Below are 23,834 nucleotides of genomic sequence, written 5' to 3' on the forward strand. Positions count from 1 at the left end.
GTGTGACTGTCAAATGTATTTTGCTTGCCTCCATGAGCTTCCCTCTATACTCCTTAATCTTAAAGAGTTATATGGGGAACAAAGTTAAACTACTCGATATGAGATATCAAAGTAGTTGTTTCATGCCCGCATGACTGAAGGCACCTCCATCCAAATGCATGTCCTAAAGATGATTGATTTGATCACTCATTTGGGACAGCTGGACTTTGCTATGGATAGTGAACTGAGTCAAAATTTGATCCTGTAGTCTCTCTCTGACTTCTTTTTTCAGTTTGTTATAAATTACTATATGAACAAACTAAACTTCAGCCTACCAGAGCTGCTGAACATGTTGAAAATAGCAGAGAACCATTTCAAAGGTGAAAAGGCTCTGATTCTTCTTGTCGATAAGATCAACAAGAAGAAAGGCAAGAAGGGTTCTAAGAAAAAAATAAACCCTAAAGCTGGTATCTCCAAGAAAAAGGTGAAGAAGATCTCCGCCAAAGGTACTTGCTATCATTGTGGCAAAGAGGGCCACTGGAAGAGAAATTGCAAGGAGTATCTTGCAACTATGAAACTGGCAAATATTGTCAAAGATTTGTATATGATGCAAACTAACTTATCATTAAGTACTTTATTTTTAGATTTTTGGATATTAGATACTGCCTGTGGCTCACATCTTTGCAAATTGTTACAGGATCTGTAGAAAATAAAGAGTCTGAATAAAGGTGACTTCGAGCTGTTCGGCATTAGTGGAGAGTCTATTTAGACCGAAGCCATAAGAACCAAGATTTTGAAGTTACCTTCGGGCAAAATTTTGAAACTAAAGATTTGTAATTATATTCTAAATATCGTTAGAAATATTATTTCTATACCATTGTTATTGGAATAAAATTTTGAAATAAATGTAAAGAATAATGGTTGTTCTATATATTTTTTTAATAAATATTATGAAAGTACTTTTATTGATAATGATCTTTTATTTCTTTCACTTAATGATAATGTATTTCATATTGATAATATAAAGAAAAGAAAGAGAGAGAATGTGAATGTCACATATCTCTAGTATTACCGACTTGACCATATAAATGAGTCAAGAATTAATAAGTTATTCAAAGATAAATTCTTTGATCATTATGATTATAAATCATATGAAACTTGTGAATCTTGTCTCATAGAAAAAATGATCAAGACTCCATCTACTGGACATGAAGAAAGGGCAAGTGATATTTTGAACCTTGTACATACTAATATTTGTGGTCCAATGTCGACTTAAGTTAGAGGTATATACTCTTATTTTATCATATTTACTGATGATAGGTCTAAGTTTGGATATGTAATTTAATGAAATACAAATCCGAAGCCTTTGACAAATTTAAAGAGTATCAAAGAATAGTTGAAAAATAAACTGGTAAAAGTATTAAAGCTCTTCGATTTGATCGAGGAGAAGAATACTTATCTAGTAAGTTTCTCGATTATTTAAAACTAAATAGAATACTCTCTCATGGATACCTCCTTATACTCAATTAAATAGAATTGTGGAAAGGAGGAATCGCACCTTATTAGATATGGTGCGGTCCGTAATATATTTCACGGATCTTTCGATATCCTTCTGGAGATATACTCTCAAGGCCGTAGCGTATGTTCTAAATAAAGTACTTTCTAAATCTATTTCTAGTACTCCATATGAAATATGAAAAGGGATAAGACCCAATCTTAAGCATCTTAAGATTTGGAGTTGTTCAGCTTTTGTGAAAAATGTTGATGGACATAAGCTAGATGCTAGATCAGAAAAATACATGTTTGTTGGTTATCCCAAGGAGAGTATAGAATACTACTTCTATAATCCTACTCAACAAAAGGTGTTTGTTGGTAGGCATGCCTTTTCTTGGAGAAAAAGTTTATCCAAAAAGGAGGTAGTGGGAGGTCTATTGAATTGTGGAAGTTCAAAACCTATAATCCATCCAGGATACACAAAATAGTTCTCAACCAAATATGCCCATTGTTGAGGCACAACCACTACACATTCCTCTCTGAAGATCAAATAGAGTGCGTAATGTACCACTCAGGTATGGGTTTGTCATTGAGAATGACAATACATCCCACATCATTGAGAATGATGATCCCACAATCTATTCGGAAGCTGTCATGAGTAGTGATTCTAACAAATGGCTCAATGCCATGAAATCCGAAATGGACTTCATATATACCAATCATGTTTGGACCTTGGTTGATGTGCCTGAGGGTGTGACCCCAATAGGCTGTAAATGGGTCTTCAAAAGGAAGATTGGACTAGATAGCCATGTAGAGACCTATAAGATCAGGCTGGTGTTAAAAGGTTTCAGATAAAAATAAGATATTGATTGTCAAAAAACCTTTTCATCGGTAGCCTTGCTCAAGTCTATTCGGATAATGATTGCTATTACAACATACCAATGGAGACCTTGAGGAAGAAGTCTATATGACTCAGCCAGAAAGATTTATCTTTAGTGGGAGAGCAAATCAGGTATGCAAGCTGAATAGATCCATTTATAGATTAAAACAAGCATCGAGGAGCTGGAACATGCATTTTGATGAGACAGTCAAATCGTTTGGCTTCATCAAAAATGTGAATGAATCTTGTGTGTATAAGAAGACTAGTGAGAGTGCTATTATCTTCTTGATCTTGTATGTAGATGACATACTACTCACTGAGAATGATATCCCAATGTTGCAATCGGTCAAGACTTGGCTATTATAAAAGTTTTCCATGAAAGACTTGGATGAAGTGTCCTATGTACTTGGTATAAATATCTATAGAGATAGATTAAAAAAAATGCTAGATTTGTCCCAGTCTAGGTACATTAACCTTGTGTTGAAGAGGTTCAACATGGAGGAAAGTAAAAGAGGTTATTTGCCCATAGGTCATGGCATACAACTCTCTAAGAAGATGTCTCCTAAGACACCTGAAGAGAAAAATAGAATGAGTTCTATTCCTTATGCTTCAACTGTAGGATCAATTATATATGCTATGTTATGTACCAGACTTGATGTGGCTTATGCTTTAGGCATTGTAAGCAGATTTTAGACTGATCTCGAGGAGGATCATTGAAAAGTTATGAAAAATATACTCAAGTACTTGAAAAGGACTAGAGATATTTTTCTAATATATGGTGGATCTGATTTAAAACTGAAAGGTTATACTGATTTTAGTTTTCAATCTGATTTAGATAATAGCAAATCTATATTGTATATATTCACTCTGTATGGTGGTATAGTAAGTTGAAAAAATTTCAAACAACAAACTATTACTGACTTGGTCATTGAAATTGAGTATATTGCTGCTAGTGAGGCTACTAAGGAGGCCGTCTGAATGAAAAAATTCATCACAGAATTGGATATGGTTCCAGAGATTGAATAATCTATACTCCTTTATTGTGATAATACTGGGACAGTTGCTCAAGCCAAAGAATCAAGATCTCATCATAAATTCAAGCACATCTTAAGATGGTTCCACCTCGTTCGAGAGATAGTCGAAAGATGCGATATGATCGTAGAGCGAGTTGACATCATGAACAATATAGCGGATCCATTCGCTAAGACCTTGTTAATGCAGTAGTTTGACCGCCACCTTAATAGCATAGGTATCAAGTATAGAGGTGATTGGTTTTAGTGTAAGTGGGAGATTGAAAGAATAATGCCCTACAAGCCAATCGTATATGGGATGCGATAGGATGTTTATTGTAATTTATCTTTCAGACTCATGTAATTGATATTTATATTATTAATAAAATAGATATTTTTGATTCATTATGTGCAACATCTTATTATTTTTAAGATTATAATGAACCTCATAGGTCCGGACAATGATTTTAGGGTCATGATAAGATCACGCTAGTGAGACCTAAATTCTTGATAGCCATGATCTAAAATATTTTTAGTCGTTGGTTCATTGAGTCGGGGATCAATGATACCGGTAAGACTGGTATGTCCTATGTATGCTAAAAAATGAGGGTGGTTAATCTCACAACCACTTGTGTGTTGATACTAATACAAGGATATAGGTATTCATTAGAGAATGAGTTCACTGAATAGACCTACGAGAGAATATCAGATGGAGTCTTATTTACATATCAATGGATGATTCTTAAGTGAGAGTTGTGTAAGTGATCTTTTGATCTGAGATCGCATGGTACCTTGTATATATGGATCCATATTTTGATTCACTTCCTAACTTGATTTTTTGATCTTTATATGGGGTGTTCTAGATGTGGTGAAGTGTACATAGAGGTTTTGAGTAATCAATAAGGGATCAGTCACTCTTAATATGGGGAGCGAACATCCTATGTAATCTCATAGGTCGGTGATTCCGAAAGTCTTTGGCCAAAGTAGGATGATAATTAGAAAAGAGTTTCTATTGTATCATCAACTGAATCATCACCTTCAGATTAAGATACATAAAGATAAGTGATTAATTTTGGCATATTTTTATGCCTACATCTCATCTAGGATGTTGTTTGACTAAAAGATTGAATTACACAATAACTTGCCATTGAAAGATATTTTGATATTTTTTTATTAAAATTTTAAATCTTTTGGATAGTCATGATATATTGCTAGATGTTAATTTTGACTTGTAGACTCATTAGAATTAAAAGAGTTTAATTTTGGAATCAATTTGGAAGAGTCCAAGTTGATTGGGACTCTTCGGGTGATCTAGTCTCATCGGATTAGGATTATATCGAAAGTCTTGGTCCACTAATAGCTAGATATAGAATTCAATGAGTCATACACTTTAAAATTTGGCCTTGGTCTGATTTAATTAGAGTTTGATGTAAATTCTATAGGTTAATTTAATATGCTAGGATATTGTATTAATCCAAGTTCCTAAATTGGTTTAGATCAAAGTGTTTGAGCTAACCTAGACCAGTTATCTTTGACCTAATGGAATTGGGTCTATCTTAATTGGTTTTCTATCCAACTTGAAATAGTTTTAAGTGGAGGACTCCTCTGTGTCCACCAGATGCCATGCCAAAATAATAATGCCGCCCCACTCATTTTAACGTGTGAAGATGAAGAGTTCTTCTTCATGAAGACTCTTATCTTAACGCATTGCCTTTATTTCTCAACTTGATCTCCTTTGATTTGTCATCAAAATTAATTGAGATTTTTATGGCATGCAGAAGAGAGAGAGTCCTTCTGTGTGAAGGCTCTCTTGCACCATAATTCCATATGGTGAATTTATTGACTGCATGAGAAAGTGGAGCGCCAAAGGTTGGCGCCTCTTGGTCCCATAACATGTCCCTTGATCCCTTATTTAAAGGGGATATCTCACATGGCTTTGCTGCTGTGTTTTTGGGTTGAAATCAGAGATAAGGGGTGTGAGAATCATAAAAAAAATTCTAAAAAAAATTTAAGAAAAAAGTAAGAAAAAATTGAGTGGCAAAATTTGCAAGCAGGGTGGTGAGATTTTTAGCAAGTGTTGTTAGTGTGTCCTAGAATTTAGTTTTTTCAGGTGTTAGAGTCAAAAATCAAATCCTAGATTGTAAGATATCTGAAGAGTATCTTCTTGGTGTCATTCTGGTAAGATCAGAAGCAATTGAATTTTAGCGTGATCGTTCCTAGAATTTGAAGTCGATAGTGTTCTTGAGGAGAAAAGGCTGCAGCAGTGCACCGGTTGTAAGAACCTTGGCTAACTTTTGTGTAGATCACCGTTGGAGGACTTCTACTTTGGAGTCTCATGGAGAATACTAACGTGCCACTTCATCCTTTTTGGTGAAAGTAAAAATTCTATTCTTTTTTGCCTACTTGTTTTGTTTTATCGATATCGACAAGGTAATTCAGGATTTTGGGTTCGGCTCGATAGTTTTAATTGTTAAAACCATTGACTTGTTTGATTTTAAAAATTTTAAAAATTATTTTCTTTTGTATGGTCAGAATCCAACAGGCACCGTCCATTCTTTCCATTTATTCCATACACCACTTAGAGATAATTATTAGATAATATAGCGATAATGAGGAGATAATTCATGCCAACTCATTGACATAATCCAATCCTCTTTGGCTCACAATTAAAAGTCCAAATAAATCTAAATGGATTTAGGTTAGGTTCAAGGCTATGAATTTGATCCAATTAAAGTTCTAAGAAGAATTAGGTTTAACATGTGTTAGCATAGTTCTATTAGACCCAATAGGATTTCAATAAACCCTAACCCAATTAGAACTTCATAAGTCCAATTGGCAAATTCAAGATTAAATTTCTTAATATGTGACCCCATAGATTTTATTTTATCTGATAGTGAGATTATTGTGATCTTCATCACAATATCATCGAAACTCTTTTCGATAGATTGAAATATTTTTAATTCTACCTTTCGAGGATCATCAATCATCAAGATGACGTTCGATGAGTCTCACAATCCATCAGTGACACCTAACAGTATGTAGTGACAATCTAGTAGAATGAAAGTACAAATCTCTAGGTGTGGTTATCATATGATTCAATCCTTCTATCGTGAGTCCCGACTTGACAGAGGTTATAGAGAACTCATCAGACCCCATTGTCCGTCATATGCTAGATTGGTTTGATTTGAGTTCATTTGTGAAATCCATGAAATTTTTTTTCAGTATTCACACTTGCTTTGATCAAAGACTTTTTGAACTCAGTCTTACAAATTGCATAGAACTTTTTCTTTTCTACCAAGGTCAATAGATTCTATCTAGGTGCATCATACTTCAAATAGTAAATCTGAACCTACTGAAGCCAACATACATGGTAAGGATCCGAATGGCTAGGGATCAAGAAAATGTGCAGTCAAACTTAGTAGCCTCACTACGAATAGTCAATGACATCGCAGGTCAAAGGATCACTCATACCAATATAGTATCGAGAAGACTACTGACAAGTTAGTAGATATCCATGTGATTTCTCTATTGGGTTTTGATAGTGCAGCGAAAGGATTAGGTATTTAAAATTTTTATTCAAAATATTTGATGCATCGAAATCCTAATGTCCAAAAATCTTTGACTATATCAATCAAAGTATAATTGAATTAAACTAAGATAAGAAGAATACCTGTAACACAAATCTAATTTTTATAAGGCGTTCAAGTGTCCGCCCTCCAATGATGATCCATATGGAAATTAAACCAAAGGCAGCACTCCTTCTTCACCTTACTTCAAGAATTCTAGCCCCTAGAACTCGACTAGCCTTGTATCAGTCAGATTTCTCTAAGAATCTAACTCGATCCACTCAGAATCTCATCTGAACTTCTGATTCTCCTTTTTTAAGACTCTTATAAGCCTTGTTTGGATCAGATAAGGCTTTGTCTTAAATCCTAAAGCCTTGTCCTAAAATTAAGATGGGTTGTAAGAAAGAAGGGAGAGCAACAGAGAGAAATTGGAAACTCGATCTGAATGCCTCAGACACCCAGCGCCCAGGCCTTTTTATAGCCACCAGAGGGATGCCAAAAGGAGGGACACACCCTACAAAAAAGTCTTATCTGATCTGATTATCAGAGATAAGAGTTCTTTCAAGTAGAAGGACTCTTATCAATGATATGTCAATCAGCACCCTCACCTGTATGCGCTTTCAGAGAAGGGATGTTTTTGCATCCCTTCTCAAACCAAAAAAATCCACAAAAATCCATGTGGATAGGATACTTTTTTTAAATTCTAGGAAACTTGATAAGGCGATAAAATTCTCACAGAAGATTGTTATTCTCGCACCTCTTCATGTGAGTTCTGATCACCATGCATGCGCGCACGCGAGAGAAGTTTTGGCATCCATTTGGCCCTCTGATAAATTTGAAAAATTTTTAGATAATTCATCTCATGCTTTGAGATGTGCATCAGAGGATGGAGGGTGATTAGGGTCACCACACGCATCTGAATCCCATGCCAGAAGGACTCCTTCTGCTCACTCCAACACGTGCACGCCAATTCTGATTTGTGCCAAAAATCTTTCACAACTTGGATTCTTCATAATTAGCATTAAAATAAGATGTGATGTCTTACTTTGGGCTGCTTCTTGGTGGCACGATCTAACCCAAATACTCACCAAATTGGGTTAGCTAATTAGTAAGGAATGAGATCAAATTGGTCTCCTAAGGAGCTAGGATTTCTACATGTGCTAGCATGCTTATCAGGAACCTTGATTGAGTCCAAAATTTTAATCAACCTTATTAAAAAGAACCTTGATCAATTTTTATATGTGTGTGATCCATTGGATTTCATATCTAGCCAGTAGTCGGTCTAGGTGTAGGTTGATCAAATTTGATTAGATTTTAATCTAATCAATTTAGGTCCAATCGTGCTAATCTGAGTTTAACAATTAGAATCCTTTCTAATTGGTGATCAAATTAAACTCTTTAATTTGATCAAATCTACAAGTCAAGATTGACGTCTAGTAATATATCTCGACTATCCAGAAGATATTGAATTTGGTGAAAATATGAAATATATTCTTTAGTGACAAGTTATCGTGTAATTTAATCCTTTAATCATTCCTGCATCCTGAATATATTCATGAGTATGAAATTATGTCAAACTCAAAACATATATTCATATCGATTCTCAATTAACCAATGATGACTCCGATAAAGAAGTATTAGAAATTTTTTCTAATCTCTTTCCTACTGTTGATCAAAAGACTTTTCTCGAGTCATCTAGAGATGAGAATACACAGGATGCGATCTTCTCTTACTAGGAGCCATCAATTTCATATTGACCTACTCATAATCTTCATACACACTCTATCATATCCAGAACACTCCGTATATGTCTTAATGTCATGTCTGAGTATGAACCAAAATATGGGTTTATATGCACAAGATTTTATAGTGATCTCAGGTCTAAGGATCACTTGCAAAACTTTCACTTAGAGAACCATTTTGATATGCAAGTAAGGCTTCCATAAGATATTCCCTTTCATCAAGTTAATTCAGTAGACTCATCTTCAAATGAGCACCCACATCCTTGTATTAGTATCCCACATAAGTGGCTAGTGAGATCTGCCACTCTCTTCATCGAGCATACATAGGATGTGCCAGTCTGTTTGAAATATTGATCTCTGACTTAATGCTCCTATGATCAAGAATATTTAAGATTAGAATTTTAGGATTTTAGGTATCACTAGCATGATCCATTAATATCTTCTAAAATCATTGTCCTAATCATTGGGGTTTATCATAATCTTAAACATAATAAGATGCAGCTAAAATGATGAATCAATACCTCATTTTATTATCAAATAATAAATATTATTACATGAGTTGAAAAATTACAAAGAAAAGTTTCATCGCAATACACTTGCGATTGGCTTATAGGGCACTCTTCTTTCAAACTCCCACTTGCACTATAACCAATCACCTTTATATCTCATACAATCTAGATGGCGATCAAATAACTGCTGTGGTATGGCTTTAGTGAATGGGTCTGTTATATTGTTCTTTGTGTCTACTCGTTCAATGACAATATCTTGTCTCTCTATAATTTTTCGAATGAGATGGAAGCATCTGAGGATGTGCTTGGATCTTTGATGAGACCTAGTTCCTTAGCTTGAATAATGGATCTAGTATTATCACAATAGAGTGGCATTGATCCTTCAAACTCAGGAATGATTTTTAATTCCATAAAAAACTTCTTCATCCAGACAGCTTCCTTAATGGCTTCATTAGCAGTGATGTAGTCTGTTTTAATGGTTGAGTCAGCTACTGTCTGCTGCTTAAAATTCTTCCAACTCACTGTCCTACCATTTAGGAAAATATATACTCTGATACTGACTTTCTATCATCCAGATCAAATTGAAAACTAGAATCTATATATCCCTCTAGTTTCAACTCTGATCTTCTTTAATATATGAGAAAATTATCTTTAGTCCTTCTTAGGTACATCAAAATATTTTTTACAGCTTTCTAATGATCCTCTTTTAGATCAGACTGAAATCTTCTAGCTACATCTAAAGCATAAGCTACATCAGGTTTGGTACATAGCATGGCATATATAATTGATCCCACGGTCGAAGCATATGGGATCCCATTCATCCTCTTCCACTCTTCTGGTGTTTTAGGACATATTTTCTTAGAGAGACGTATACCATGACTTGTCGGTAGGTAACCTCTCTTACTTGCCTCCATATTAAATCTCTTTAATATGAGATCTATGTACTGTGATTGGGATAAGCCTAATATCTTTTTAGATTTATCTCTATAGATCTTTATATCCAGTATATAGGATGCTTCATCCAAGTCTTTTATGGAAAACTTATTTGATAGCCAAATCTTGGTCGATTGCATCATTAGGATATCATTCTCAATGAGTAATATATCATCGACATACAAAATCAAGAAGACAATAGCACTCCCACTTATCTTCTTATACACACATAGTTCATCTTTATTTTTGATGAAGCCAAACTCTTTGATTGTTATATCAAATCAGATGTTCCAGCTTCTCGAAGCCTGCTTCAATCCATAGATGGATCTCTTTAGCTTGCATACTTGATTTGCCCTTCCACTTGAGACAAATCCCTCTGACTGAGTCATATAGACCTCTTCTTCTAGATTACCATTGAGAAAAGTAGTCTTGACATTTGTTGGGTATAAAATACCCACAGCCGAAGTCCTCAGCAGAATCAGCTCCAGGAGGACTCCGCCCGACTCCTATGGGAATCGGGCTCCGATCGCAACATCAACTCCAGGAGGACTCCGACCGGACTCCTACGGGAGCCGGGCTCCGCCTATGACTCCAACCTCAAGGGGGACTTCGCCCGGACTCCTACAGGAGCCGGGCTTCGTCGCCAACGTCAACTGCCGGTAAGATTCGTCCGGACTCCTACGGGAGCCGAACTCTGCCGACAACTTCAACCGCAAGTAGACTCCGCCCGAACTCCTACGGGAGCCGGGCTCCGTCCTCAACATCAACTGCCGGTAAGCCTTGTCCAGACTCCTACGGGAGCCGGACTTCGCCTTTGACTTTAATTGCAGGAAGACTCCGCCCGGACTCCTACGGGAGTCGGACTTCATCCTCGACTCCAACGGCTGCAGACAGACTTCGTCCAGACTCCTACGGGAGCGGACTCCGCCGACAACTTCAACTGCAAGTAGACTCCGCTCGAACTCCTACGGAGCTGGGCTTCGTCGCCAACGTCAACCGCCGGTAAATCCATCCGGACTCCAACGGGAGCCGGACTCCGCAGACAACTTCAACCGCGAGTAGACTCCGCCCGAACTCCTACGGGAGCCGGGCTTCATCCTCAACATCAACTGACGGTAAGCCTTGTCGGACTCCTACGGGAGCCAAACTTCGCCTTTGACTTTAATTGTAGGAAGACTCCGCCCGGACTCCTACGGGAGCCAGGCTCCATCCTCGACTCCAACGGCTGCAGACAGACTTCATCCGGACTCCTACGGGAGCCGGACTCCACCGACAACTTCAACCGCAAGTAGACTCTGCCCAAACTCCTACGGGAGCCGGGCTCCATCCTCCACATCAACTGCCGGTAAGCCTTGTCCGGACTCCTACGGGAGCCAGACTTCGCCTTTGACTTTAATTACAGGAAGACTCCACCCGGACTCCTACGGGAGCCGGGCTCCATCCTTGACTCCAACGGCTGCAGACAGACTTCGTCCGGACTCCTACGGGAGCCGGACTTCGCCGATAACTTCAACCGCAAGTAGACTCCGCCCGAACTCCTACGGGAGCCGGGCTCCGTCCTCCACATCAACTGCCAGTAAGCCTTGTCCGAACTCCTACGAGAGCCAGACTTCGCCTTTGACTTTAATTACAGGAAGACTCCGTCCGGACTCCTACGGGAGCCGGGCTTCATCCTCGACTCCAACGGCTGCAGACAGACTTCGTCCGGACTCCTACGGGAGCCGGACTCCACCGACAACTTCAACCGCAAGTAGACTCCGCCCGAACTCCTACGGGAGCCGGGCTCCATCCTCAACATCAACTGTCGGTAAGCCATGTCCGGATCCTACGGGAGCCGGACTTCGCCTTTGATTTTAATTGCAGGAAGACTCCGCCCGGACTTCTACGGGAGCCGGGCTTCGTCCTCGACTCCAACGGCTGCAGACAGACTTCGTCCGGACTCCTACTGGAGCCGGACTCCACCGACAACTTCAACCGCAAGTAGACTCTGCTCGAACTCCTATGGGAGCCGGGCTCCGTTTCAACATCAACTGCCGGTAAGCCTTGTCCGGACTCCTATGGGAGCCGGACTTCGCCTTTGACTTTAATTGCAGGAAGACTCCGCCCGGACTCCTACGGGAGCCGGGCTTCGTCCTCGACTCCAACGGCTGCAGACAGACTTCGTCCGGACTCCTACGGGAGCCGGACTCCGCCGACAACTTCAACCGCAAGTAGACTCCGCTCGGACTCCTACGGGAGCCGGACTTCGCACCTGACTTTAGTTGCAGGGGACTACGCCCGGACTCCTACGGGAGCCGGGCTCCGCCCACAATTTCAACTCCGAGAGGACTCCGCCCGGACTCCCACGGGAGCCAGACTCCGCCCACGACTCCAACCTCAAGGGGGACTCTACCCGAACTCCTACGGGAGCCGGGCTCCGCCCACGATTTCAACTCCGAGAGGACTCTGTCCGGACTCCCACGGGAGCCGGACTCCGCCCACGACTCCAACCTCAAGGGGGACTCCGCCCGGACTCCCATGGGAACCGGGCTCCATCTCCAACTTCGACTGCCGGTAAGATCCGTCCGGACTCCTACGGGAGCCGGACTTCGCACTTGACTTTAGTTGCAGGGGACTCCACCCGGACTCCTACGGGAGCCGGGCTTCGCCCGCGATTTCAACTCCGAGAGGACTCCGCCTAGACTCCCACGGGAGCCGGACTCCGCCCACGACTCCAACCTCAAAGGGGACTCCACCCGAACTCCCACGGGAGCCGGGCTCCGTCGCCAACTTCGACTGTCGGTAAGATCCGTCCAGACTCCTATGGGAGCCGGACTTCGCACCTGACTTTAGTTGCAGGGGACTCCGCCCGGACTCCTACGGGAGCCGGGCTCCGCCCGTGACTTCAACTCTGAGAGGACTCCGCCCGGACTCCCACGAGAGGCAGACTCCACCCACGACTCCAACCTCAAGGGGGACTCCGCCCGGACTCCCAAGGGAGCGGGCTCCGTCGCCAACTTTGACTGCCGGTAAGATCCGTCCGGACTCCTATGGGAGTCGGACTTCGCACCAGATTTTGATTGCAGGGGACTCCGCCCAGACTCCTACGGGAGCTGGGCTTCTCCCGCGACTTCAACTCTGAGAGGACTCCGCCCGGACTCCACGGGAGCGGGCTCCGCCCGTGACTCCAACCGCAAGGAGGACTCCTCCCAGACTCCTACGGGAGCCAGACTCTGTCATCAGCTCCGACCGCTGCCGAACTTCAGCCGACGGATCTGCACTCCCAGGCAGGCCACAATAAGACCACGATCCTGCTCCACTTCCTGTGGCGGATTCCGTGCAGCTCCATCACTCCCTGACAGGCCGCAGTAACGGTCACAGCACTGCTCCACTTCCTACGACGGATCTCGCGCAGCTCCACTACTCCCTGGCAGGCCACAATAACGGCCACGATCCTGCTCCACTTTCTGCGATGGATACCGCGCGATTCTCCCATCCGCTGGCAAGTCGCGGCAACAGACGCCGCTCCACTCCCCACGACAGACTCCACGTGGCACACCCCGGTGATAGCCATGGGTCCACTCCACTACTCTTCGCAGCAAACTCCGCCTGACCCTGGGCAGCCCACTGCCAGACGGTTACAGATGTCGCTATCAGGCTACTGCCCCCTCCGCCTATAAAAGGGGGCTCCAGATACGTTATTCAATAAGCTCTCATCTTTCATCTAAAAACTCTGCTAAATTCTTCATTCGAGCACTCCATTCTTGTTGAGGCAGAGAACTGACTTGAGCGTCGGAGGATCTTGCCGGAGCAACCCCACCTCCGGTTTAGACTTCCTTTGCAGGTCCCGACGGCGACCGCGACTTCCTCGACTCCAGCTTCTCGGTGCAAGCGGATTTTTGCACCAACAGGATTGGCGCTAGAGGAAGGGGTTTGAGTCTTCGCAATACCCTTGTTCTTAAAGAAGCGCTCAACGGATCCACCTCCGGTCATCTTATCCGGCACCCACTCCTTCTTTCCTCATCTGATGCCTTCTCGCGAGGCATTCACACAACTACCTCCGGCTATGGTCGCCGACAAGGAGTGGCCGGACGATCGGCCTCTATCGGATTCCGTCAACACCATTTCGGGGGGATCCCGATGGAGGCAACCAACATACCGGCTGTATCCCCCAAGCGGCAAAAGGTTGAAGAACCCATAACCTTTACCGAAGAAGACACCTAGGGAGTTCAATTCCCTCATAACGATGCAGTCGTAGTTTCCTTGAATATAGCAAATTATGACGTCCGTCGCATTCTTGTCGACAACGGAAGTTCGGCCGACATCTTGTTCTACGATGCCTTTTCAAGAATGTCCGCTCTTGGCGGTCATCTGAGGCCGATTTGCTCCCCCCTGGTAGGGTTTACCGGTGACGCCGTTCCGACGGAAGGAATGATAGCTTTGACTGTGGCCGCGGGTCAATATCCAAAGCAATCCAGGGCTCTGGTGAATTTCTTGGTGGTGAAGGCGCCGTCCGCCTACAATGCAATCCTTGGCCGACCTGACCTCAATGCTCTCCGAGCTGTCATTTCGACCTACCATTTGAAGTTGAAGTTCCCCACCAACCAGGGGATCGGAGAGGTCCGGAGAGACCAAGCCCTGGCCAGACACTGCTACAACATCGCCTTGCAAAGAAGCGATCAGGCTGACCCCTGTCCCGTCGATGGACTAGATGCTCGCGATGACCTCACGAAGAAAGGGGCGGCCCAATCGAAGACCTGGTACCAATCCCTTTGAATGATGGGAACGCGGAGCATGTGGCGCTAATTGGTTCCAACCTGGGGGAGGAGGTGCGGACGCATCTTATTGATTTTCTACGAAGGAATGCGGATGTTTTCACTTGGGTTCCAGCAGACATACCAGGGATTGACACGGAAGTCATGGAGCATCATCTGGCCGTCGATCCAAAGCATTGACCGACGAAAGAAAAAATCCGGAGTCATGCCCCAGAGAGGCAGAAGGCGATAGCCGAGGAAGTGGATAAGCTCCTCAAGGCCGGATTCATTAAGGAAGTCAATTATCCTGATTGGATTTCCAATGTCGTTCTGGTCAAAACAGTAAATGGCAAGTGAGGATGTGCATAGACTTTAAAAAGCTGAATAAGGCTTGTCCAAAGGACAGCTACCCCCTTCCCAGAATCGACCAACTGGTGGATGCGACCTCAGGCCATGAGCTCCTCACCTTTATGGATGCGTTCTCCGGCTATAATCAAATTAGAATGGCATCAGAAGATGAAGAAAAGATAGCTTTCATCACTAATCGCGGCCTTTACTGTTACAGGGTCATGCATTTCGGCCTCAAGAATGTGGGCGCAACCTACCAACGGTTGGTGAACAAAATCTTCAAAGAGCAGATCGGCCGAAAAATGGAGGTCTACGTGGACGATATGCTTGTAAAAAGCAAGTCTTCCAGAAATCATGTCGCCGACCTCGAGGAGACCTTTGACGCTCTCCGAAAGTATAGAATGAAGCTGAACCCAACTAAATGCGCTTTCGGAGTAACCTCAGGAAAGTTTCTGGGCTTCATGGTATCAGGGCACGGGATTGAGGCCAATCCAGAGAAAATTTGCGCCATCCAGGAGATGACTGCCCCAAAGTCGATCAAAGAGGTTCAGCGCCTCACAGGGAGGATAGCGGCTCTTAATCGCTTCGTCGCGAGGTCGGCCGAACGGTGCTTGCCCTTCTTTCAAACCCTCAAGCAGCCGAAGAACTTCTATTGGACCTCTGAGTGCCAACAGGCGTTCGAAGAGTTAAGAAGCTACCTTAGCTCACCCCCACTATTGGCAAAGCCTGAACCTGGGGAGGAACTATTTTTATACCTAGCGGTCTCTCCCATGGCCCTCGCGGCCATCCTTGTCAAAGAAGAAACGAAAGTCCAGCGACCAGTCTACTACATTAGCCGCACGCTGAGAGGCGCTGAGACCAGGTACACCAAATTAGAAAAACTGACCTACGCCTTGTTGGTTGCAGCTCGGAGGCTCCGACCCTACTTTCAAGGGCACACCGTGACGCTACTCACCGATCAACCGATCAAGGCAGTTTTGCACCGGGCTGACACTTCTGGAAGAATGGCAAAATGGCGATCGAGCTCACGAAATTCGACATCAACTACAGACCTAGACCAGCAGTAAGGGCCCAAATACTGGCAAATTTCATAGTAGAGTGCACCATCCCAGAGGAGGCCGAACCTGAGCAAAGCAAAGTTGACGACCTGAAGTCTCAACCGAACTCCCCCAATGAAGAGGCCAATCCCTCCGATCGCTTTTGGACCCTCTATGTGGACGGATCTTCCAACATGTCGAGCGCAGGTGCAGGCCTGATCTTGGTCAGTCCGGAGGGAGTCATCACGGAGTACGCTCTGCATTTTGAGTTCCCCGCAACAAACAATGGAGCAGAATATGAAGCTCTGATCGCAGGACTAAGGATCACCAGAGAGCTGGGAATAAGTCAGCTCCGGGTGCACAGTGACTCTCAACTGGTGGTGGGGCAAGTCAGCGGGAGTTACGAAGCGTGGGAGGACAGTATGGCCAGATACCTTGAGAAGGTAAAGGAGCTCACCCCCGCCTTCAGCAGCTTCAATATTAGATAGATTCCAAGGCTGGAGAATACCAGAGCCGATCTTCTCTCCAAGCTGGCGACATCGGCTCCGGCCGAATTGCCCAAAGGCATCCTCTTTGAAGTTCTAAAACACCCGAGTACAGAAGAATCGCTGCCCGTAATGGAGATCGACCACGAGCCCAGCTGGGTCGACCCACTGATAACCTATCTCAGAGATGGAGTTCTCCCCAAGATGCGAAGGAGGCTCGAAAGCTCTGAAATCAAGCCTCCTGGTACATCCTTTATGAGGGCAAATTGTACAAAAGATCATACTCCTTGCCCCTCTTGAAATGTCTCCGGCCCTCGGAAGCTGACTACGCCTTGTGGGAAGTACATGAGGGGATTTGCGGAAACCATTTGGGGGCTAGATCTTTATCCCACAAGCTACTCCGCCAGGGATATTACTGGCCAACGATGCATCGTGATTCGATTGAATATGTCAAAAAGTGTGATCGATGCCAGAGATACGCCAACATCCAGAGACAGCCCACCACCGAGCTCGCACCCTTGAGTGCCCCATGGCCTTTTGCACAATGGGGGATGGATATCCTTGGCCCTTTTCCCATGGCATCTGGGCAAAGGAAGTTCCTCCTCGTAGCGATCGACTACTTCACCAAATGGGTTGAAGCCAAACCACTAGCAAAAATCATGGAAGCAAAAGTATAAGATTTCGTCTGGAAATCGATCGTGTGTAGGTTCGGTCTGCCTAGAACCCTAATCACTGATAATGGACGATAATTTGCGGGAGCGAAATTCGTTGAATTCTGTGAAGATCTAAACATCTCCCACAACTTCACATCAGTAGCCCATCCCCAAGCGAACGGCGAAGCTGAGGTGACCAACAGAACCCTTTTGCAGGGGATTAAGACAAGGCTTGAAAAAGTGAAGGGAACTTGGGCGGACGAACTTTATCATGTGTTGTGGGCGTATCGAACTACTCAGAGGCTACCTACGGGGAAGACCCCTTTCGCTTTAGCCTTCGGTACGGAAGCCGTCATCCCCATCGAGCTTAAACTCCCGTCAGCACGAGTCGTGGCGTTCGACGAACATCAAAGTTCGCAAGGTCTTGAGCCAACCTCGACCTACTGGAAGAAAGATGGGAGATGGCTCAGGTTCGATGGCAGCCTACAGACAGAAGGTTGCTCGATATTACAACGCCCGGGTCAAGAACAAAGCCTTTGGAGCTGGAGATCTAGTGCTTCGACGAGCCGCTGTCTCGCAACCTCAGGACCGAGGAAAACTCGCTCCAAACTGGGAGGGACCGTATGAAGTCAAAGAAGTAGTCCGGCTCGGAACTTATTATCTTAAAGAACTCGGAGGAGCCGACCTCCCGCGACCGTGGAGCTCGGAAAACTTGCGGATGTACTACCAGTAACTTCATTTTAATTGAAAATCACATACCTATATGTCCTTGGACAATGCAAACAAACTGTATCAAAAACGAAAGGAAAACCTCGTCCCAACAAGGTCGAAGGCCCGGTTCCATTTAGACCGGATGGGGGGAGAGGCCTTACAGCGCCCTAATGTGCCCCCACAGCCATGTCAGGAATAGGAGGAGAACCTCGTCCTGACATGAGCAAGGTCGAAGGCCCGATTCATTTAGACTGGATGGGGGGAGAGGCCCTACAACGCCCATATGCGCCCCCACAGCCCTGTTAGGGACAGGAGGAGAACCTCGCCCTAACTTGAGCAAGGTCGAAGGCCCGGTTCTTTTAGACTGGATGGGGGGAGAGGCCTTACAGCGCCCTAATGTGCCCCCACAGCCATGTCAGGAACAGGAGGAGAACCTCGTCCTGACTTGAGCAAAGTCAAAGGCCCGGTTCTTTTAGATCGGATGGGGGGAGAGGCCTTACAGCGCCCTAATGTGCCCCCACAGCCATGTCAGGAACAGGAGGAGAACCTCATCCTGACATGAGCAAAGTCAAAGGCCCGGTTCTTTTAGATCGGATGGGGGGAGAGGCCTTACAGCGCCCTAACGCGCCCCCACAGCCGGGCCGGGAACGGGAGGAGAACCTCGCCCTGGCTCGAGCAAAGTGGAAGGCCCGGACTCCTACGGGAGCCGGGCTCCATCTACGACGCCAAGGAAGACTCCACCCGGACTCCTACGGGAGTCGGGCTCCATCCACAACGCCAAGGAAGACTCCACTCGGACTCCTACGGGAGCCGGGCTCCGTCTACGATGCCAAGGAAGACTCCACCCGACTCCTACGGGAGCCGGGCTCCGTCTATGATGCCAAAGAAGACTCCACCCGGACTCCTACGGGAGTCGGGCTCCGTCTACGATGCCAAGGAAGACTCCACCCGGACTACTACGGGAGCCGGGCTCCATCCACGATGCCAAGAAAGACTCCACCCGGACTCCTACGGGAGCCGGGCTTCGTCTACGATGCCAAGGAAGACTCCACCCGGACTCCTACGGGAGCCGGGCTCCATCTACAACGCCAAGGAAGACTCCACCCGGACTCCTACGGGAGTCGGGCTCCATCTACAACGCCAAAGAAGACTCCACCTGGACTCCTACAGGAGCCGGGCTCCATCCACAATGCCAAAAAAGACTCCACCCAGACTCCTACGGGAGTCGGGCTCCGTTTACGACGCCAAGGAAGACTCCGCCCGGACTCCTACGGGAGCCGGGCTCCGCCCACGACTCCAATCACAGGAGGGTTCCATCCGGACTCCCACGGTAGCCGAACTTCGCCTTGACTTCAGTGGAGAAAAATTCTGAGCGAAAAGAAAAAAGGAAGGCAACGGACCATGACAGCTACGATTGGAAAACGGACAGCGGTCGAGGTACAAAAAACTCTGTCACCGCAAGGACTGGGGCTCCCATCGGGAGTCCCAGCTTTTGAGGAAGTTTTCGACACAAAATAGGACAACTTACTTAGGGTGACAGAAGCTCGGATCCCCAAATTCAAGCCCTAGGAGGGACCCCAGGCCCGAATGGCCCCAAGCGAGCCTGCAGCCATTGACGGAAAAATGACAATCGGGTATCTTCGAACGGCGTAAAAGTCGAAAAGGAGCTCGGCAAATAACAATCCAACATGAATAAAAGAGGTCGTCGATGACCTCAGAACGACGTGAAAAAGAAAAGAAGAAAAGGAGGAGGAGAGAAGAAAGAAGAATAAAGAAGTTCGACAGACGACTATTCGATGCAAGATGCAGACGAGGTAACAAAATCTCCTTTTCATTTTTCAACCAACAAGGTGTACGTTACAAGACCCGGTGGGCCCGAAAAAAAAATAATAAATACATCATCGACGACATCGAGAACACGGTTTGGAAAGGATACACCGGAAGCACTTCAAGCTGCAAACTTCTCTTCCCATTTCATGTCCAGTGCGTGTGGCGGGCCTATCGGCTTTCGTCCCGCCTTGCTTCGCCCTACCTCCGAAGTCCCAACCTCAGGGGGAAAAGGATGGGATAGATTCCCGGGGCAGTAAGGGCAATGGCAGTGGCGACGAAGACCTGTTTCAAGAAGAACCAGAGTCACCCTGGGGGCAACGGTGGGCCAGAGATATGCGTCATCATCGAATACTCCGTGGTAGCCACCGTCCAAAATGCTCCGGCAAAGTCGGCATGCGCTACTTCCACCACCCCCGCAACAAGTTTTACTGCCCCACCGTCGACGTTGACCGCTTCTGGTCCCTCGGTCCCGACGGCATCAAGGATCCCGCCACAGCTTGTGACGACAGCTCTGCCCTCTTGACCGGTATCACCCCGCCTTGCTACTCCAAAATTCTCGGGCAGGATACCTTTACCGCGGCCCCCATTATTAAACCCCTGTTGTTGAAGGAATTCTTCCTTGAGCCCCCTTTGAAACGATGGGGATCCTCAGCGGCCACTTGATGACGGAGAACTCACCGACCGCTGTTCTCCTCCTCGTCTTCCTCCAAGCCCTAGACATCCCTTCGAGGATGGCCTCCAGGGTGGAGGACATGACGTAGGAACCCCTTAGAGAAGAATCAAGGGGCTGAAGACGGACCGGTGCGGAGGAAGTGGCTGAGTAGCTGGGCTCTCAGACGAAAGAAAGGTGCCGTCCTCTCGGCAGGATGAAGCCCCGAAGGAAGAGCAGGGGGTTTAAATAGCCAACGGATCTTAGCGCAGTTATGGCGGCGGGTGTCCCTAGGCCAACTGGTGCATGCCACTGTCCCGCGTGTCCCACTCGCCGCTATCGAGGATTGACTGTTCGCAAATTTTTGTAGCGCGATGCTTGGGATCACGTTTCGGCGGAAGTTTCGAAAAGACTCTTCAGGTCGCCTTAACTGCAAAAAGGGCTCCAGCACGCGCACATTTAATGCCAAAATATCTAGGGGCGACAGTGCGCAGGATTCGAGGGTACGGTTTCGGCTGTGCCCATCTCTTTGTACTTCCTTCATTCGAAATTCAAACTCGGAAGTAGGGGGACTGGTGTTGGATATAAAATACCCACAGTCAAAATCCTCAGCAGAATCAGCTCCAGGAGGACTCCGCCCGGACTCCTACGGGAACCGGACTCCGATCGCAACATCAACTCCAGGAGGACTCTGACTGGACTCCTACGGGAGTCGGGCTCCGCCTACAACTCCAACCTCAAGGGGGACTTCGCCCGGACTCCTACGGGAGCCGGGCTTCGTCGCCAACATCAACCGCCGGTAAGATTCGTCCGGACTCCTACGGGAGCCGGACTCCACCGACAACTTCAACCGCAAGTAGACTCCGCCCGAACTCCTATGGGAGCCGGGCTCCGTCCTCAACATCAACTGTCGGTAAGCCTTGTCCAGACTCCTACGGGAGCCGGACTTCGCCTTTGACTTTAATTGTAGGAAGACTCCGCCCGGACTCCTACGGGAGCCGGGCTTCGTCCTCGACTCAAACGGCTGCAGACAGACTTCGTCCGGACTCCTACGGGAGCCGGACTCCGCCGACATCTTCAACCGCAAGTAGACTCCGCCCGAACTCCTACGGGAGCCGGGCTTCGTCGCCAACGTCAACCGTCGGTAAGATTCGTCCAGACTCCTACGGGAGCCGGACTCCGCCGACAACTTCAACCACGAGTAGACTCCACCCGAACTCCTACGGCAGTCGGGCTCCATCCTCAACATCAACTGACGGTAAGCCTTGTCCAGACTCCAACGGGGGTCGGACTTCGCCTTTGACTTTAATTGCAGGAAGACTCCGCCCGGACTCCTACGGGAGCCGGACTCCATCCTCGACTCCAACGGCTGCAGACAGACTTCGTCCGGACTCCTACGGGAGCCGAACTCCACCGACAACTTCAACCGCAAGTAGACTCCGCCCGAACTCCTACGGGAGCCGGGTTCCGTCCTCCACATCAACTGCCGGTAAGCCTTGTCCGGACTCCTATGGGAGCCGGACTTCGCCTTTGACTTTAATTGCAGAAAGACTCCGCCCGGACTCCTACGGGAGCCAGGCTCCATCCTCGACTCCAACGGCTGCAGACAGACTTCGTCCGGACTCCTACGGGAGCCGGACTCCGCCGACAACTTCAACCGCAAGCAGACTCCGCTCGAACTCCTACGGGAGTCGGGCTCCGTCCTCCACATCAACTGTCGGTAAGCCTTGTCCGGACTCCTACGGGAGCCAGACTTCGCCTTTGACTTTAATTGCAGGAAGACTCCGCCCGGACTCCTACGGGAGCTGGACTTCATCCTTGACTCCAACGGCTGCAGACAGACTTCATCCGGACTCCTACGGGAGCCGGACTCCGCCGACAACTTCAACCGCAAGTAGACTCCGCCCGAACTCCTACGGGAGCCGGGCTCCGTCCTCAACATCAACTGCCGATAAGCCTTGTCCGGACTCCTACGGGAGCCGGACTTCACCTTTGACTTTAATTGCAGGAAGACTCCACCCGGACTCCTACGGGAGCCGGGCTTCATCCTCGACTCCAACGGCTGCAGACAGACTTCGTCCGGACTCCTATGGGAGCCGACTCCGCCGACAACTTCAACCGCAAGTAGACTCCGCCCAACTCCTATGGGAGCCGGGCTCCGTCCTCAACATCAACTGCCGGTAAGCCTTGTCCGGACTCCTACGGGAGCTGGACTTCGCCTTTGACTTTAATTGCAGGAAGACTCTGCCCGGACTCCTACGGGAGCCGGGCTTCGTCCTCGACTCCAACGGCTGCAGACAGACTTCGTCCGGACTCCTACGGGAGCCGAACTCCGCCGACAACTTCAACCGCAAGTAGACTCCGCTCGGACTCCTACGGGAGCCAGACTTCGCACCTGACTTTAGTTGCAGGGACTCCGCCCGGACTCCTATGGGAGCCGGGCTCCGCCCGCGATTTCAACTCTGAGAGGACTCCGCCCGGACTCCCACGGGAGCCGGACTCCGCCCACGACTCCAACCTCGAGGGGGACTCCGCCCGGACTCCTACGGGAGCCGGGCTCCGCCCGCGATTTCAACTCCGAGACGACTCCGCCCGGACTCCCACGGGAGCCGGACTCTGCCCATGACTCCAACCACAAGGAGGACACCGCCCGGACTCCCATGGGAACCGGGCTCCGTCGCCAACTTCGACTGCCGGTAAGATCCGTCCGGACTCCTACGGGAGCCGGACTTCGCACTTGACTTTAGTTGCAGGGGACTCCGCCCGGACTCCTACGGGAGCCGGGCTCCGCCCGCGATTTCAACTCCAAGAGGACTCCGCCCGAACTCCCACGGGAGCCAGACTCTGCCCACGACTCCAACCTCAAGGGGGACTCCGCCCGGACTCCCACGGGAGCCGGGCTCCGTCGCCAACTTCGACTGCCGGTAAGATCCGTCCGGACTCCTACGGGAGTCGGACTTCGCACCTGACTTTAGTTGCAGGGGACTCCGCCCGGACTCCTACGGGAGTCGGGCTCCGCCCGTGACTTCAACCCTGAAAGGACTCCGCCCGGACTCCCACGAGAGCCGGACTCCGCCCACGACTCCAACCTCAAGGGGGACTCCACCCGGACTCGCAAGGGAGCCGGGCTCCGTCGCCAACTTCGACTGCCGGTAAGATCCATCCGGACTCCTACGGGAGCCGAACTTCGCACCTGATTTTGATTGCAGGGGACTCCGCCCAGACTCCTATGGGAGCCGGGCTCCGCCCGCGACTTCAACTCCGAGAGGACTCCG

This window comes from Elaeis guineensis, chromosome 8, assembly GCF_000442705.2.
Source record: "Elaeis guineensis isolate ETL-2024a chromosome 8, EG11, whole genome shotgun sequence".
Lineage (NCBI taxonomy): Eukaryota > Viridiplantae > Streptophyta > Magnoliopsida > Arecales > Arecaceae > Elaeis > Elaeis guineensis.